Genomic DNA, 13,183 nt, shown 5'->3' on the forward strand with positions numbered 1-13,183 from the left:
TGTGAACTAGAAGAACTCAACCCAAATCAATGACCTCAACTGCGTAGGTCGTTTAAACTTGATCGTTAATTCTTGTAATACCCTAAACTCGGCCTAAGAGTTTAGACCGAATCCCGAATGTCACATTAATCACTGAAGTAATCGTAGGTAAATTTCTACAAAACAACTAATATGTCAAATCGTGATATTTAATCGTTTAAAAACCAGTCGGTAAAGTTACCGTTAAGGTCGTATATATATAAGCAGAATTAAACTTAAAATAAAACGAATAAAACTTAAATCGGAATTTGTACCACAATTTTATAATACTTTACATTTTGAAACTGAATGAAAAATAGATACTGAAAATATAACTTATACTGAATTTTCAGCAAAACTGTCCAAGACCTCCGCACACCGAGTCCAGCATAAAAATTCTGAGAAAATACCTGCAAGGGAAACACTAAAAGGGGGTGAGCTACTCGAGCTCAGTATGAGTTCGAAACAAAACAAGAGACAGAAGAAAAATGAAACTCCAATCAGTAGTGCAACAGATCCTCAAATACTCATCAAGTTAGAAAGCATACTTGGGACTAACATCCCAACCTAACACAACAATCAGAGCACACCAAGTACACACCGAAACTCAACACAAGTGCTGTGCAGACAAATAGAATACAAACAACCAATCTTATAGTCAGAACTCATAGACAGATTCGGATGAAATGCAGTCAAGTGACAAAGCCCACCCATCCAGCCAACACACCTCTTCGTCCTCATTCACACCCCATAAGAGCTATTTAAGCTCATCCAACCAAAACACACCACTTAGGATCTTGAAAGGCCGATCCAACCCTACACACCAAATATGTGGACTAGGCCACTCAGATATCAATACGCAGTAGAGCTGGCGTATGTGTTATACAGTGCAATGTGGTAATCCGCTATACAGACACGTTGTAGTTTAAACTGCCAGATCAGATAATAGTGCGCAGCCAAGCTGACGCATATGCGGTATAGTGCTATAAATCGTTGTACGAATAAATTACAGTAGAACTGCCAGATCAGATCAGAATCAGACTCCCTTCACTTCGTAATCCCACCTAAAATACTTTATGCAAGTGTATGTGTATACATAAACTCATAGAACAATGACACTTTAACAGAGAATCAGACAGAATAGTTACACAACCACACACCACAGTTCAGATTCAGAATCAGACATCTTATACAATTGTCACAAGTATTGAAACTTAAACACCCTCACTAAAGCTTAGCTAAGGGTCGAGGTACAGAGATACATTTTAGAACAGCACATACAAACTAAAATTTGGTGTTTTAGGACCACACGCCCGTGAGCTTTAGCTGTGTGGGAATGCCTAGGCCGTGTGAGAGATCAAACGCTCGTGTAAGAAGGGGCACACGACAGTGTAACTGTAACACCCCAAATTTCTGTAATTTTGGCTTTTGTGGTTGTTGAGCATGGAAATATTGAAACTTTTGTTTTGATTCTTTTGGGTATATATATATATGTGGTTTAAGAGGTTATGTACTTTAGGGTGTGTTTGGGAGGTCCCAAGTTCGAGCTTTAACTTGGGCTAAAATTTTGGTTTTTATAAGAATTAAGCCTGGGTTTTGGTTAACAAGTTTATAAGGAATTGATGGTAAAAACCTAATAGAATGGGCCTGCTGGTCTAGTGGTTAAGATGTGTGTTGGTGTGTTGGAGGTCTAGAGTTCGATTCCCTGCGGTAGCGATGGGATTATTTTTGCTGCAAGTTTCAGTAAAGTGTTGAGTTTTATTAAAATTCTAAGTTGAGGGTTTTAGGAAAAACTAGGGGTTTTCTTATTTCCTTCTTTTTGGCAAAATATTTTTTCTGCCGTTCTTCCTCTTTCAAACCCTAGCTGCCAAACTTTTCTTCTTCTTTTTCCCTTCTTCTCTATTTTCTTTTCTTTCATTTTTTTCTTTTTCGATTAGTTGTGGCGTGTTGCTAGTGATCTCGTCAGTTCGGTAAGTTTAGTTTTTAATAAAAGTTAAGGGATTTCCTTGGAGATTATTTAAGAAGGATTTTGGCTGCTGTTTAGGGAATATTTTAGGGTTTGTGGATCATTAATCGAGCTCTTAACAGTAAGGAATCACCTTTATTCGTTGAAGGTAAGTAGATCTCTCGTTTTGGGATTTTCTTATTCTTAATAATTTGACTTAAGAGACTGATTTTAGGCTCGGTATTGTCGATTTTAAGCTTTGGAGTGCTCATGGTTGGATTAGCAGCTAAAACGAACCAGGTGTGTACTCTAATTACGCAGAAAACGAGTTTCAGTGAAAGTCGAAAAGTGACCTGTCGATGCCATACGGACATATGGTCTGCTCGGGTGGTAGCCTACGTCGCGAGACACGAGTGTGCCACTGACGAGCCAGGTCGTGCACGCGCCACACGGGTGTGACAGACATGGGCGTGTGATGATTTGTAGGCCGTGTGCGAGGCACAGGCTCAGGCAAATAGGCCGTGTGGGCAACACGGGCGTGTGGGCCCATAAGGGTGAACCACACGAGCATGTGAGAATCTGGGCTAGGCCGTGTGATCCACACGGGTAAGGCCAATTTGGGTCGTATGACCCACACGGGCGTGTGGGCCTACACGGGTAAGGCACACGGGCGTGTAAGCCCCTTTAATCTGAAATGTTCTATAAGGTTGCACGGGTCACCCAAGTCGACTGTGACCTGTAGTAGGGTCGATAAGCATTATCTAGACTCTTAATTCTGTGATGTATAGCTATGTATGATATAATTAGTATGATTATCTCATCTGCTCTGTTCTATAAATAAATGTGTGATCTGTTTGTCTATATTATAGCATGCCATGCTTGTATGATGCATTGCATCAGGGTGGGTTTGACGAAGTGAAGGGAGTACCTTAAGGGCTTCATAAGCCCGTTATCTGGTAGCTGAGCTGCATACTTATGATATGTGCTGCGATGCGGTACTTTATGGTATGTAAGGTTGGATGGGTCGATTATATCCCCATATACGGTGTGCAGGGATGAGTGAGTCGATTTTATCCCCATATAGTGTGTTGGGTTGGACGGAGATGGTGTGCAGTGTTGGTGGGCATGATATTTCTGATATCTGATCTATTAAGCATGTGATATCTGTATGGTTGAGGCCGAATAACTGTATTCTGTTATCTATTTGTATGTATGTTGTTTGTGGGGATGTACACATTGAGTTGCGAAAAGTCACCCCTTTATTTATTTATCTGTTCAGGTAATCCCCAGCAGTAGATGGATCGGTATGACGGAGGGCTCGATGGTGACCACTGGTAGACATTTGCAAATTTTTTTGTGTAACACTTTATCTTGTCTGCTTTATTTAAATATTTATTTTGGGTTTATTTTGGGGATTTCAATTTGTTAAATTATTGATTTATGAATTAATGATGTTTTAGCTTCCGCGTTAATGAAATATTTTCACTTAATATTTGGAATAGAGATTTCACGACTTAAGTAAAGATAACAAATTTGAAGACTTTTAACTTGCTAAGGTTTTTCTAAAAAGCACTCACATGTGACACCGCCAGATTCAGCCATAGCATCTAGGCCGGGTCTAGGGGTATTACATTTAGTGGTATTAGAGCCAAGTTCAAAACTCGACTATGAATTTTGGGTTCCAAAATTGGTTTTAGAGAAACACTTTCGAATGTTTTCAAATATTCTGATTAAGTATGTAGTTCACCGAGTCTTCGACACCGATCTTGTAAGTTTCTGAAACTTTGTATGAAATTGTTTGAAAGTATGCTTAGAATATACTGAATTCCTGATTGAAAACACTAATTTTTCCTGTAAAACTACTGTAGGTAGTATGCTTATTGAAACACTCTAGGTAGTGTAAATTGAAAACCGTAGTAAACTACGATTTGTGATAATAGACTCTGAGTACTCTGATAACTCTTCTGCATAAAATACTCGATAACAACTATTGAAACTGTAAACTGACTTGTATAAAATTTTTAATATAGATTAATTCGAAATTACAATTAGCACACGTGGTACTCGTGGACGAGGTACTAGAGGCCGAGGTAGAGGCCGTAGAAGGATTCAAGCTGCGTCTTTTGCGTTTAATACGATCCCTAATCTGGACACTAGCCAGACGCTGGTGTCACCTGTTACTGAGACTGGTGCCGAGTTTTAGGATCGTGCAATTGGGGACGGCGCATTGTCCCAGGCCATACTGCGAATCCTAGAGAGGGTCGCTGGGGCTAATGTTGGATCTGGAGGCCGTGGGTCGGTTATGGAACGGTTTCAATCCAATGGGGTTGAGGTATTTAGGGGCATCGCTGGAGTTGTTCCTAATGTGGCTGAGTACTAGATGGAAGCCACGGAGCAAACTATGGATGATCTGGATTTACTGTCAAGCAGAAGCTCAATGGGGATGTTTCGTTGCTTCGCGATGAAGCATATCAGTGGTGGCTAACGGTTAGGGATGACACTCAGCCTGACAGTCTGATATGGGATTTGTTTTCCAGAGCAAGTATTTGGGGACCAGTTACATCGACGCTAAGAGGCGTGAGTTCTTGAATCTTTCTCAGGGAGATCGTTCAGTGGCCGAGTATGAGGCCGACTTTCTGAGGCTGAGCCTTTATGTACGAGGCATGGTAGCGACTGAGTATGAGCACTGTGTTCATTTTGAGGACGGCCTTAGGGATAACTTGAGGGTTCTAATAGCTCCACAGAGGGAGCGTGAGTTTTCCATGTTGGTTTAGAAGGCCAAGATTGCGGAGGAGGTTAAGAGCGCTGAACGCCAGAACCGTGATAGAGGGAAGGCTAAGAGGGATCTAGAGTCTTTGAATGCTGGGGTGAGGCCTAGAAAAAAGGCCAGATCTAATGGGCCCCTAGGAGTTGGGCCTACGTTGCACCTACTGGGGTGGTGATTTGTCAGCTTTGTAATAGACGTCATTCGGGCGAGTGTTAGAGGTCTATTGGAGCTTGTCTTAGATGTGGATCATCTGAACATCATGTTAAGGACTGTCCATTGAGGACTAATCAGATGCAAGCTCCGCCATCGAGGCTGCATACATTCTTAGGGAGAGTTCAATGACAACTTAGGGGTCGAGGTTAGGTTAGGGGTGGTAACGGTATGGGCCGATAACAGAGAGCATCGAGCAGAGGTACTGGGCCGACTGAGGCGAGGCAGCCTGTACTTGTTTATCCTGCATGTAATCGTGAGGATGGAGATGCTCCAGATGTTATTACGGGTATGTTCTTAATCCTTAACATATCTTATGTTGCACTGATAGACATAGGCTCTACACATTCCTACGTTGCATATTCTGTGTCTGAGACTTTGGGAATACCGTATGAGAGCGCTTCTAGTGAGATTTCAATAGTGAGTCTATTGGGGCAGTCTATTAGGGTTAGTAAACTATTCAGAGACGTTCCGTTGAAGTCCAAGGGACGATATTTCTGGCTGATCTGATGGAACTTCTGTTTGGGGAGTTCTACTTAATTCTGGGTATGGACTGGTTGGTGAAGCATCGTGTAAGTCTGGATTGTGCAGGAAAAAGGGTTGTTCTGAGGATCGAGAAGGATAATGAGATAGTCGTGATTGGAGCACGATGGAATTATCTGAGTAATGTGATATCTGCATTGGTAGCAGAGAAGCTGGTGAGAAAAGGATATGAGGTGTTTTTGGCCTATATCAGTGTCTCTGATTCTATGGACTTATCGGTTAAGGACATCCATGCTGTGAGGGACTTTTCAGATGTCTTTCTAGAGAAACTACCAGGATTACCTCTGAATCGTGAGGTAGAATTTGGGATTGAGTTGATTTCTGGTACAGCTCCTGCGTCTATTGCCCTTTACCGAATGGCACCGAAAGAGCTGACAGAATTAAGGCTCAGATTCAGGAGCTGCTGGATCATGGGTTTATTCGTCCTAATGTGTCTCCGTGGGGAGCACCTGTTCTGTTTGTAAAGAAGAATGACGGTACAATAAGGATGTGTATCGACTACTGTCAATTAAACAAGTTGACAGTTAAGAATAAGTACCCACTTCCGAGGATAGACGACTTATTCAATCAGTTCAGAGGGGCTTCAGTGTTTTCTAAAATCGATCTGCGGTCAGGTTATCATTAGCTGAGGGTAAAAGAGGCCGATGTGCATAAGACGACATTTAGGACTCGTTATGGGCATTACGAGTTTTTAGTCATGTCTTTTGGGTTTACTAATGCACTAGTGACATTCATGGACTTGATGAACCGTGTGTTTCAGCCCTATTTGGATCGATTTGTGGTGGTGTTTATCGACGACATTTTGGTGTATTCTAAGTTTGAGGATGAGCACAACTAGCATTTAAGAGTGGTTCTGCAGATCCTGCGTGAGAAACAGTTGTATGTGAAGTTTAGCAAGTGTGAGTTCTGGCTTCGAGAAGTGACATTTCTGGGTCATGTAGTTTCTGCGGAGGGGACTCGAGTGGATCTTCGTAAGATTGAGACGGTGTTGGATTGGAAACAATCAAAGAGTGTGTCAAAAATCTACAGTTTTCTGGGATTGGCACGGTATTACCGACGTTTTGTAGAGGGGGTCTCGTTGATCGCAACGCCGTTGACTAAGTTGTTGCGTAAAGGAGTTCCTTTCGTTTGAACTGACGCGCAGCAGGAGAGCTTCGTGAAGCTCAAGATAGTGTTGACTCAGGCTTCAATTCTGGTACAGCCTGAGCTTCGTGGTTTACAGTGATACGTCATATGTGGGTTTGGGTTGCGTCTTGATGCAAGATGGTAAGGTAGTTACCTATACGTCACGACAGCTTAAGACTCGAGAGGTCAATTATCCGACGCATGATTTGGAGTTGGCTGTAGTGGTCTTCGTATTGAAGATTTGGAGGCATTATCTGTATGGGGAGAAGTGTACCATCTACACTGATCACAAGAGCCTTAAGTATCTCCTTACTCAGAAGGAGTTAAATCTTAGGCAGCATCGATGGGTTGAGCTGCTCAAGGACTACGACTGCAGTATTGAGTATCACCCTAGAAAGGCCAATATGGTGGCTGATGCACTAAGCTGTAGGGCTGTGATCGATCTGAGAGCAATGTTCACTCGATTGAGTCTTTATGACGACGGAAGTCTTCTGGCAGAGCTACAAGTAAAGCCGACATGGATTGAACAGATTAGTGCTAAGTAGTTAGAGGATAAGACTCTTGAGATGCAATTTAGTTAGGTTGAGACTGGGACTACTACAGATTTTGGGCGGAATAATAATGGGGTATTGTGCTTTCGATGTAGGATCTGTATACCTAATAATGAGGATTTGAGGCTATCGATTTTGAGGGAAGTGCATAGTAGTCCTTACGCTATACATCCTAGTGAAAATAAGATGCATAAAGATCTTCGAGTCAGGGTTGAAACGTGAGGTTACCAACTTTGTTGCTCGCTGTTTGGTGTGTCAGCAGGTTAAGGCTGAGCATCAGTTACCGTCGGGTTTGCTGTAGCCAGTTAAAAATCGATGTGGAAATAGGAGCAAGTAACAATGGACTTCGGTAGTGGGTTACCCCTAACACCCACTAAGAAGGATTCTGTTTGGGTTATTGTGGACCGATTAACCAAGACCGCACATTTCATTCCTGTTAGAACAGACTTCTCTCTATAGAGGTTGGCCAAGCTGTACATTTCTGAGATAGTGAGGCTGTATGGGGTACCTGTCTCGATTATTTCTGATAGGGATCCTCATTTTACATCTCGATTCCGGGGAAAGCTTCATGAGGCTTTGGGTTCGATGCTAGGCTTCAGTACTGCTTTCCATCCTCAGACAGATGGTCAGTCAGAAAGAGTGATCCAGATACTAGAGGACATGTTAAGGGGCTGCATTATCGATTTCTGAGGTAGTTGCGGGGAGTACTTGCCTCTAGCAGAGTTCGCTTACAACATCAGTTATCAGTCTAGTATACAGATGGCACCGTATGAGGCACTTTATGGTTGTAAGTGTCGCATACCTTTGTGCTGGACTAAGTTGGGTGAGCGACGTGTTCTTGGTCCGGAATTGGTATCAGAAATTGAGGATAAAGTCTGTTTGATTCGAGAACGTCTGAAAGCGAATTTTGATAGACAGAAGTTTTATGTTGATCTAAAAAGGAAGGACATCGAATATTCTGTGGGGGACATTGTTTTCCTTAGGGTTTCGCTATAGAAAAAGGTTCTGAGGTTCGGTCGTAAGGGTAAGCTGAGAACTCGGTTTATTGGGCCGTACCGAATTCTGAAGCTAGCAGGGCCAGTAGCATATCAATTAGAGCTACCTCCAAAGTTAGATCGCATACATGATGTGTTCCATGTCTCGATGTTGAGATGATACTGCTCAGATCCTACACACGTTGTGCCCGCGGAGGAGATTGAGATTAGCCTAGATCTAACGTTCGAGGAGGAGCCTGTTCAGATTTTAGATTGTGACGTTAAGGTCTTATGTAGGAAGTCTATTCCCTTGGTGAAGGTGCTGTGGCGGAATCATAGCACTGAGGAGGTTACTTGGGAGCCAAAAGATTCGATGCCACAGCAGTATCCTCACCTTTTTTGATCAGGTAAAATTCGAGGACGAATTTTCTTTTAGGAGGTAGAGTTGTAACGCCCTAAATTTCTGTAATTTTAGCTTTTATGGTTGTTGAGCATGGAAATATCAAAACTTTTGTTTTGATTTTTTTTGGTATATATATGTAGTTTAAGAGGTTATGTACCTTGGGGTGTGTTTGGGAGGTCCTAAGTTCGAGCCTTAACTTAAGCTAAAATTTTGGTTTTTATAAGAATTAAGCCTGGGTTTTGGTTAACGGGTTTATAAGGAATTGATGGTAAAAACCTAACAGAATGGGCCTACTGGTCTAGTGGTTAAGATGTGTGTTGGTCTGTTGGAGGTCTAGAGTTCGATTCCTTGCGATAGCGATGGGATTATTTTTGCTGCAAGTTTCAGTAAAGTGTTGGGTTTTATTAAAATTCTGAGTTGAGGGTTTTAGGAAAAAATAAAGGTTTTCTTATTTCTTTCTTTTTGGAAAAATATTTTCTCTACCGTTCTTCCTCTTCCAAACCCTAACTGCCGAACTTCTCTTCTTCTTTTTCCCTTTTTCTCTATTTTTTTCTCCTTTGTTTTTTCTTTTTCGATTAGTTGTTGCATGTTGCTAGTGATTTCGTCGGTTCGGTAAGTTTGGTTTTTAATAAAAGTTAAGGGATTTCCTTGAAGATTATTTAAGAGAGATTGTGGTTGTTGTTTAGGGAATATTTTAGGGTCTGTGGATCATTAATCGAGCTCTTAACAACGAGGAATCACCGTTATTCGTTGAAGGTAAGTAGATCTCTCGTTTTGGGATTTGCCTATTCTTAATAATCTGACTTAAGAGACTAATTTTGGGCTCGGTATTGTCGATTTTAGGCTTTGAAGTGCTCGTGGTTGGATTAGCAGCAAAAACGAACCAGGTGTGTGCTTCGATTACGCAGAAAATGAGTTTTGACGAAAGCCAAAAAGTGGCCTGTCGACGCCACACGGGCATGTGGTCTGCCCTTGTGATAGCCTACGTCGTGAGACACTGGCGTGTCATTGACGAACCAGGCCGTGCGCGCGCCACACGGGCTCGACAGACACAGGCGTGTGATGGCTTGTAGGTCGTGTGCGAGGCACGAGCTCAGGCAAATGGGCCGTGTGGGCCCACACGGGTGAACCACATGGACGCGTGAGAATCTGGGCTAGGCCGTGTGATCCACACGGGCAAGGCCAATTTGGGCCATGTGACCTACACAGGCATGTGGGCCCATATAGGCAAGGCACACTAGCGTGTAAGTCTCTTTAATCTGAAATGTTCTGTAAGGTTGCACGGGTCGCCCAAGTCAACTGTGACCTGTAGTAGGGTCGGTAAGCATTATCTAGACTCTTAATTCTGTGATGTATGGGTATGCATGATATAATTAGCATGATTATCTGATCTGTTCTGTTCTGTAAATAAAGGTATGATCTGTTTGTCTGTATTATAGCATGCCATGCTTGTATGATGCATTACATTGGGGTGGGTTTGACGAAGTGAAGGGAGTACCTGAAGGGCTTCATAAGCCCGTTATCTGGCAGCTAAGCTGTATACTTATGATATGTGCTGCGATGCGGTACTTTATGGTGTGTAGGGTTGGATGGGTCGATTATATCCCCATATATGGTGTGTAGGGATGGATGGGTCGATTTTATTCCTAGATGGTGTGTTGGGTTGGACGGAGATGGTGTGCAGGGTTGGTGGGCATGATATTTCTAATATCTGATCTGTTATACATACGATATCTGTATGGCTGAGGCTGAACAACTGTATTCTGTTATCTGTTTGTATGCATTTTTTTGTGGGGATGTACACACTGAGTTGCGAAAACTCGCCCCTTTATTTATTTATCTGTTCAGGTAATCCCCAGCAGTAGATGGATCGTTGTGACGGAAGGCTCGATGGTGACCACTGGTAGACAGTTACGGATTTTTTTGAGTAACACTTTGTCTTGTCTGCTTTATTTAAATATTTATTTTGGGTTTATTTTGGGGATTTTAATTTGTTAAATTATTGATTTATGAATTAATGATGTTTTAGCTTCCGCGTTAATGAAATGTTTTCACTTAATATTTGGAATAGAGATTTCACGACTTATGTAAAGATAACAAATTGAACGGCTTTTAATTTGCTAAGGTTTTTCTAAAAAGCACTCACATGTGACGCTGCCAGATTAGGCCATAGCGTCTAGGCTAGGTTTGGGGGTATTACAGTACTGAGGCACACGCCTGTGTTAAGAGAGGCATACGACCGTGTGTCCGAGGCACACGCCTGTGTGTACCAGGGACATGGCCATGGGGACAGGTCGTGTAACTCTCTGTCCATTTGCACTAAATTTGAGTCTAGGGCTGACACGGCCGTGTGAGGATCTCACACGCCCGTGTGCCTACCAGACACAGTCGTGTGTCCATAACACACGCCCTTATGGGATCCCTAAATCCTTAAATCAGCCACACGACCATGTGGCCAGCCGTGTGGCACCAAATAAGTCAAACCCTGATTCTTAAACTCACACGCCTGTGTACTTAGGGGACACAGTTGTGTGAAAATCGGAAAAATCCTCAAATCAGCCACGGCCATGTATCCAGGCTATGTGGCACCAAAGTTTGCCCGAAAACCCTAATTCCTAATTCCCCAAAGTTGTATGATCTGAAACACGCTCGTGTGATCAGGAAAACACCCACAAACAGCTAGAAAATTAAGCTTTTTTGGTCACTAAATCGACCCTCAATCGATGAGACTCAGAAGTATGCCAACTAAAGCGAATTTCCATGTCATTTAATAGTACTATTGAACTTAACAATCAATCTCTGAAAGACACCAAGATTTGTCATATTCCATAAAAAACAAATTTAGAATTCATAATTAAAATAGAAAGTTTCAAAACGCACACCTATTCACAATCGAAAATGGCCAAACACAAACTTGACGAGATTGAAACGAAGCTCTTCAAAAACCACCACATCACCACTTTTCAAATAGAAAGAAAGAAGCAAAACAAAGAAACCCCAAAAATAAAAACAAGAAGTATATGTCCAAAAAAGAAAAAGAAAAATAGAATTAAAAATAAAAGTAAATCAAATTAAATAAACAAATAAAATATTTAGAAAATAATAACTAAAAATAAAAATATATTAGTTAAAAACGCACATCCAGAGACTTGAACCCAGAACCTAAAGGTTCATTAGCACTCTCTCAACCATCAGACCAGCAGGCCCATTCTGACACTTAAACATGCAACTAAACACATTAGCACGCCCTTCTCCAAGACCCTTACCACAAAACCTTAAAACTTCTAACCCTAAAATTGATGTCGAAAGAAGAATGAGCACCCAGTGGAGGAACATACTAGGGAGAAGGAACATCTTCGAAAGCACCTTCGACATTGTCGTCTTCATGTACAGTCGATAGTCCACTCTTTATCCATTCTCCAGAGTTACCATCAAAATGGTAACCAAAATGATAAAGGCCCCATAAATAATAGGTTGATTCTAGGTGATGAGGCTATCTCCATAGGTATTAATCTCTAATTTCCTAAAAAAGTATGACAAATAAGTGCCATGGGTAAGGGTAATGTTTGTAGACATTGGCTTCTTGATACCTTTAGTTTTGTCATTGAACATTATAAGAGCAAGGTCGAGAGATCTATCAAATTGAACGGAATCGATCCACTAAAAATTGAGGAAGGGAAGCATGACACGTAATGATGAGATGGAGAGCACGATCATGGAGATGGAGTTCAGATGCGTGTTCAGACTCAATATAGAGAGTGGGGTTTAGGCTCTTTTTTCATTGGAGGTACCTTTGGAAGGCAAATGAAGAAAATTTCTGAAATCATCTAAAGTCAAATTGGGTTGTTCATTAAAAAAGATGTGATAGTAATGATAGTACCATCGAACTCATCATGTTCTAGTTTGGCGCTTAAGTAAAATTAATGTAAGTCGACGAGGAAAATTTTAAAAAATCAAAACAAACCAAACTTTTAAAAATCGCCAAGATAAGAAAATTTGATACCTTTTAACATGACAAAATCTATCTTCCTAGACTCCCAAACTCATTTGGACATAAAATTCCTATTGAATTGTTCTCGTTTTGATTTGGAATGAAAACACTCATTAAATGATGATCTAAACCCACTAGAAGGATTTGAAGAGGAGGTACTAGTTCTAAGGCACTTATTAGGGGCCATGGCAAAGAACTAAACACTAAAAACACACTTAGACTATCAAAAATTTTGTTGAGGAATTTTGTCGAACACTTGGTGGGCAAAGGGTTTGAAACAAAATTTTGAGAAATTGTTTAGTAATAGGTTACCCTATACAATAAAAACAAAGTGTATAGAGTTCTAATCAACCCAAAAATTCATCAAAAATAAACATTTTAACTTACATTTCATAAAATCAAAAGATAGGAAAAGTTTAGGTTTTACCTAAAAAATGTTGAAATGTTGAAAAACTTGAAACAATGTTGAAGAAATCTTGATGCAATGGTGTTAGAAAGTATTTTAGTGTCAATATTTCATAAAAAAAATTAAAGGTTTTGAAGAGATTTGAAGGTTGAAAGAGAGAGTTTTCAAGAAGAAGGGGAAGGGAAATTTGGGTTTTTAGAAATTGATTTGAAACCCTCGGTGCAGGTACTCTTAAAACTTGACAGGTATC

This window comes from Gossypium arboreum, chromosome 2 (assembly GCF_025698485.1).
Source record: "Gossypium arboreum isolate Shixiya-1 chromosome 2, ASM2569848v2, whole genome shotgun sequence".
Lineage (NCBI taxonomy): Eukaryota > Viridiplantae > Streptophyta > Magnoliopsida > Malvales > Malvaceae > Gossypium > Gossypium arboreum.